The sequence below is a fragment of the Eurypyga helias genome, unplaced genomic scaffold (assembly GCF_000690775.1).
Source record: "Eurypyga helias isolate BGI_N326 unplaced genomic scaffold, ASM69077v1 scaffold40993, whole genome shotgun sequence".
NCBI classification, from domain to species: Eukaryota; Metazoa; Chordata; class Aves; order Eurypygiformes; family Eurypygidae; genus Eurypyga; species Eurypyga helias.
In genome coordinates this window covers 22,701-29,632 of record NW_010242569.1, presented here as the reverse complement: position 1 = coordinate 29,632, position 6,932 = coordinate 22,701, and positions in this window count along the sequence as shown.

Genomic DNA, 6,932 nt, shown 5'->3' with positions numbered 1-6,932 from the left:
CACCACTTACCACACATCACCTCCCATCTCCCCAAGGCTGGATCTGGCCAGCTGAACTTCCAGCGCCAGAACTTGTGCGAGTCTCCCTCGGTTGGACCGCCACGGCTGATCTGTACAGCCGGATGCTGTTACCCGTTTGCTTAAGTGCCTCGGAAGCAGTAACCCATCTCGCTGGTGCGAGGCTGAGCCAGGGAAAGGAGAGCTTCCAGCAGCACAGTCTGCCCACCCCCAGCTCACTCTCGAACACCGCTGCACAGCTGAAATTCAAAGAAGTGGCAGGGGAAAACCCAACCATGGCGACAGCTCTCTCAGGGGACAAACCAACCCCGCTCCTCTTTGATAACAGCAAAATCATCCCCCTTCGGTCGGTTATGCCCATGTCGGCAGATGCCGCAAATAGCTCTGAGGCAAGGGAGAAGGCCAGCGCGCGATACTTGAGCAGGCCCTGGCTACGGCCGGGCTGGAAAGCTGCCCGCGTCACTGACACCCGACACATCTCCCTCTGCAGCCCCAGCGCCCAAGGCAGCGCCTGACAGCACCCGGCAGCCACGCGGGGCTGTGCACGCCGCACCCCCAGGAGTCGGCGGAAAGGGCACCCATGGGGATGCAAGACTGAGATGGCAGTTGGCACATCCTCCACTCCCAGGAAAACTGCCTTAACAGCCCAGCCCCAACGCAGTTTCGCGCGCGGCCTACCGAATGTGCACAGGAAAGCACGCTCCCGCGGCAATGCCATGGTACTGTCCACGAGAAGAATCGGTCGCCGAGTAACAGCATCTTCCTCAGCAACAGGGAGAAGGTTAGTTCACCCAGAACCCAAATTTTACCCATCCCACAGCAAATCCTTTTCAGGCATCTCTTAACTGAGGGCAGCAACCTCTCCCTCGGTGTGCAAGTACACGCACAGATACAAGAGGAGGCTCCGAGGAGACCTCATTGCAGCTTTCCAGTACCTGAAGGGGGCCTACAAGGCTACTGGGAGAGGACTTTTTACAAGAGCCTGTAGTGATAGGACAAGGGGTAATGGGTATAAATTGAAATCAGGGAGGGTTAGATTAGATGTCAGGAAGAAATTCTTCCCAGAGAGGGTGGTGAGGCACTGGACCAGGTTGCCCAGAGAAGCTGTGGATGCCCCATCCCGGGAAGTGTTCAAGGCCAGGCTGGATGAGGCTTTGAGCAACCTGGTCTAGTGGAAGGTGTCCCTGCCCATGGCAGGGGGGGTGGGACTAGATGATCTTTAAGGGCCCTTCCAACCTTAACCATTCTATGATTCTATGTATGACTATTAAGCATTTTTTAATTATGCAAAGAAACTCCATGAGACTGACCGATTGCCCAACCTCCACGGCTTAGGGACATAAAGCTAGAGTGGACAGCTCGGACACAGCAGGCTGCAGCTCAAGAGACACCTTCCAGGTTCCCCCAGACCTATCATCCCCGGAGTGTTTTGCTGTAGTTACAAATGACCCTATGGAACTGCTCACAAAAAAAAACCTCAAGCAAAACCAAACCACCTTGAACTGCACAGTACTGAGCAGCAATTTACAGGCAGAGCGTGCCAAAACCCAGAAACACTGGTTTTGTTATAACTGCAGGTCTAGGCTACCCATTTTTTAATGGTTGCAGATTATGTGGATTCCTGCATAATCTGAGAGGTGCTCAGCCACTTGAGACCAAGGACCTGAGGTGTGTGTACAGCACCACCTCCTGTGGAAAGTTTTACTCACTGTACTTCCAGTGAATAAGGCCTTCGCTGGCTGATTTTTAATTTGCCCTGCACATAAACCGTGAAGTCTGGTAGCCACAACACCCTGTATCAAGTACTTCGATTAAAACTAGTCCAGGAATGACTAATTTCAAGGAAATTTGTTTTGTCTAGACGATGATTTGACAGATCCAGTGGTTTGCAAGCTTCTACTTCAATGAGATACGTATCAGAAATGTTCCTCAGGTCAAAAACCGAGTTGAGAAACAGAATCACCTTTCACCATGTGGATGTGAAAGACAAATGCAAAACCATCTCCAGCTGGCATATAAAACATATGTGTCCCAGTCCTTGCTCAACCTGACTCAGAAGGAATGTGAATGCAGGTGTCACTGTTTGCTTGCTCCAAAGAGTACCTACTGTATAAAAACCAGAAAAAACCTGGAGTGGTAGAGCAGTACCTGCTTTGGATGTGGGAAACAAATGCAAGCCGCTGCTCTGAATGAATGTCCTACACAACACCAGCTGATCAGAAAAAAATAATAAACTGCTGGTTTAGCCTTCACTCGTGAAACCCCATCACCTCGTAAACGCTGCATCGCTATCAGGCTCCCCTCTCTACTTCCTCCTTTCTTTCTTCTCCCCATTAAAATGGGCTGAGGAAACGGGCTGTTCTGAGCTATTTGTGTCTATCCATTGTCACTTGTGAAAATACATTTTGTGCTGATCCAAGGACACACAAGTCTATGAAGTGAATAAATAAGTGCCTGACCCAGTAAGTCAACGAGATGATCCAAGAAGCTTCAGGGCAGTATTCACTCTCCTTCTGTAACACTAAACTAGGAATAAAATAAGCAGTTACAGCTTTACAACTGAAGGTACACTGATTTTTCCACTGTGAACAGCTTCGTTTTAGGCTCAGCTGCACGCCCCCTCCTCTCTTGAGCCGTAGTGAGTTATTCATTAATTCTGGTGTGCTTTAGTCACTGCCTAAAACGTGAAGTAGTTTGCAGAACAAAGACAGGAGTTAAGGGTCAAACTGGTGGGAGCAAGTGCTGGTATTTGCTTTTGGGGTTTGTTTGTTTGTTTGTTTGAGGGTCTTTTGAGATTAAAAGTGAACTTTCCTTTTTTCCAGGTCCATGGAAAAGAGGTCTAACAAAGACATATTGAAAAACTGCTGTACTATGTTAATTAAATACAGTGTTCTAAAACTAGGTACACAGGCTGCACAAGTTAATGACTCCCTTGCTATTTCCAAGACGGCGTTGTTCTCTCTCTTTTCCCCAAGTACTCCTTGGTCATGAGTTTTGGGAGAAAGGTCACTACCCTGCCCTTGCTAGTGACTGCCAATGAAGTATGAACCACCAAAGTCACCTAGAGTTTGGCTATTAACTTCAGCAAACATTTGATCTAGCCCTCAATTACTTCTCTCTGCTAAGAAGTCTCCGTTTGAGGACAATCAGACAGCAGCTGCCATTGCAAACACTTTTCAAAATTTACTCGGATCTTAAACTGGGGGGTGATAAAAACTGCAGCGAAGGGTGGAAAAATCTTAAAATACGCAGTATCTGGCACTGAGGATACCTAACCGAGTCCTCAGGAAAGCACCGATGCATTCCCTTCTGCACAGGAGCGTGCCTTTATTGTGCTCCCATAAATCCTGTGCATTTAAGGCCCACGATAGGATAGTAGGTCAACCACAGATCTCCCCTTTCCATCTCTGTTTGGTTCTAGAAGTTCAAATGTCACAAAACCAATTAACAGACAGAGCAACCCGCTCAGCTTCCTACCCACAAAGTGGCCAGAGCAGCAGTCCCTTTGACCCCCTCGCCTCCCAGGTCCCTCGGGTGCTGCTGACCCTGCAGATGTGTACCCCGAACATGCAGCCACGGCAGTCAGGACTGGGACAGGGACCCCAGAGAAGCTGCGTGAGCACTGACAGCATAGGTACTCCACAAGCCGGCCAACAGACGCAGCTAAGGCCTTCTGTGTCCAAACCCACGGGGCCCAACTCAAGTTCAGAGATACTGGGACTTCCACTCTCCCACCTTAGACCTGTAAGGAGAGGCTGCGCTGGAAATGGAAACCTCTGGAAAAGGATGATTCAGCCCTCAATCACAGTCAAGGCTGTAAAGAAGCTCTGAATCAAAGGTAGTTAACATCTTTATTCACAGTGTATCAGTCTGTCTCTGCCTGCTTTTGGGCTGTAACACTTCCCTGAGGCCCACCTCTCTGGTTCCCCGAGAGCATCAGGAAACCTACACCACAGCATCTTCTCTCCAAGAAAGCTTACTGGATTTCAGAAGAGTAATTGAGCTATTTGCTATTCTGGACCAAAAAAAAAAAAAAAAAAAGCCAACAAACCACGACCACCAGAAAAGAAACAACTGCAAAAACCAACCCAAAATCAACCTAACAAAAACTGAAACAAAACCAACAAAAAACCCCCATAAAACACCAAAACCAACCAACCCTCCCAAAAATCCCATACATATATATGTAGTGGGAAAGGGGGGGAATTTTTAGAACTTGTGTCATTATTTGTAATAATGATTCTGTAGCTGGCTTTCTAAAATTTGCTGCCTTTGCTGCTTTATTTTGGAGAAGAGAAATATAAATCAGAATATCACCATACAGAATTTCAGAGCCAAACACTTTCATGCCAAAATCTGAAAAGCGGCTTAGCCAAGCTCAGATAAAATCCGCACCATGTTCAGAAACGAAACTCTGGAGCTCCCAGCTCTTGTGCCTAAATTCAGACTGCCAAACATACCTTTCATCGGCGAAACAGGAGTGCAGGAGTTTGCATATAGGGTGGTTTCTGGAGCTACACTGGGTAGTAACTGCAGCAGGGCATTAACACTACAAAAAACAATGCTGCCTGAAGAAAGAATCTCCTGGGGATCAATTAATTTTCTTTGGGGTTTTAAAAAGGATCCTTCATCTTTGCACTATAAAAACTAACAGGCCAGATTTAACCCTGAAATTTACTCCAGGCTCCTCCTCTACTCACCGGTTGTTCTACAGTGATACTGTAAAGCTTTTACAGCAACAGCAGCATTAACATCTCAGCAACAGCATCATCTCCTGCCAGAACACGGACGTTATGAACACACGCTAACTCCACATCCAAAGATGCAAGTTCCGTTGCGCCAACACAGCCAAGGTCATTCTCCTCAATGACAAGTACCTTACCCATCTCTGACTTCACCTCCTCTGTGGCTCATTGTTAAACTGCATATTAAAATATCCAGTTATCCATTACAGAATGAAAACATTCACGACCATCTACTGAACAGCATACTTGTTAAAAATGTTAGTCTGGCTCAGTTTCCTTCTATGGTTGTCCTGCATGCCACACAGTCCCTCTGCTCCAGCCTTGCTTTTACAGTTACTGGGGCTGAGCGGGGAGACCTTACAGCCCCTTCCAGTACCTGAAGGGGCTACAAGAAAGCTTGGGGGGGAGATTGGGATTGGATGTAAGGAAGAAATTCTTCCTGGAGGGGGTGGTGAGGCACTGGAACCGGTTGCCCAGAGAAGCTGTGGATGCCCCATCCCTGGAAGTGTTCAAGGCCAGGCTGGATGAGGCTTGGAGCAACCTGGTCTAGTGGAAGGTGTCCCTGCCCATGGCAGGGGGGTTGGAACTGGATGGGCTTTGAGATCCCTTCCAACCCAAACCGTTCTGTGATTCTGTTTGCCAGCAAATGAGACCTCAGTGACTGGATTTGAGCTCCTCTTACACAAAAACTCACTGAGGAAAAAGTCCTTCCCAAGTATGATCTCTGTGTATACCATATCATTTCTCTTTCATCAGTCATGATAAGCCCTTGCACTTAAGCAAATCCAGAGGTTATTTTTTTTTTGCTTGCCTAAGTTTTCGGGCAACTACATTTCTGACAGAACACAGATCTAAAGATACTCTGAGAACAAAAGTGTTGGCAGTAAAAAGGTTTCTGTAGTTTACATTATAATGCTTATTTGCCAAACAATCAGATTGAAACTTTTGCTGCTGTATTTACTCATTAAAGAACATTGACCAATGTCCTTTACAACTGCTGACTTAACCTGGACTGTTACAGAAGAAACTACAGACAGATGAAGAGCCATATGCTGTGTACAATTACGCCTCTGGTAAAAAAAAAAACACCAAAAACAAAACAACAAAAAACAAAACACTTAAGCCCTGCTCCCTCAAAAATACAATCAATAAATGACTATTTAATTGACCAGTCTGCAATGGGGACTGCTAGGTGTGTAGTAGAGTAACACTAGATCAAGAAGTCAGCTTAAGATTCAGCTGTGGAATTCCAAGGACAAACACACGTAGTGGAGAGCTTGAGAAAGAACTCCAGACCCAGTTTTTGTTTTGAAGAAGCAATTCAACTGCTTTGTCCCACCCACCCCACTTATAGTAGCTGTAAACTCAATTTAAACAACCGGCAAAATGGGGTTATACCTGCTTTGCACCAGCATGAAGGAAACAGACTGTGGACACAAGGGAGAGATAGAATTCTGCTAAAGTACTAAGATGCTCTTGGAGTGTTGGCGAGACCCTCATTTTTCCCTTGCAGGCTATGTCTTTTTTTTCCTACTGCACTGAAAAGCCATGACTGAGGGATTTTAGGCATGTGGCAATAACTCCCCATTTGCTTGTTTAAATCCAGTCCCTTTGGGCAGAAACTATAAGCTATCAACTTTTAATGACAGCTTGGAAATAGTTTAAAAAGCTGCCACTTTGCTGATGCTGGCTGCCATTCTCAGCGTTAAATTTCACCAGTCTATTCCTTAAACTAGGCGTGATTTCCTGGCAAACAGCACTTTAACCCACAAATCTGATTTTATTTCATGAAGGGAGATGGTGACACAGTTAGCCAAAGGAAAACACCATTCTGAGAGTGTAAAATTATCCAGGCTAAGGAAACTCTTGCTGCTCCACCATTCTGCTACAGTCTGACAGCAACTCACTCACAAATACATGTAGACAGTAAAAGAGAAACTATGCATGTGCTGGAAAAATATCTGCATGGATGCAGAGATCCATCCAAGATATGCTTAGGCAACACTTCAACCCGCTTGTACAGACCTTGGTTTTGAGGCGGGATTGTGTGAGTGAAATTGTTCTGGTCTCCATAGTGAGTACTTCTGTCTCCCTTATTTTAACATTTTCCTTTTCTACTGGACTTTAATAAAAGCATACAAAGCCAAAAATCAGACAATAATTAGTAAG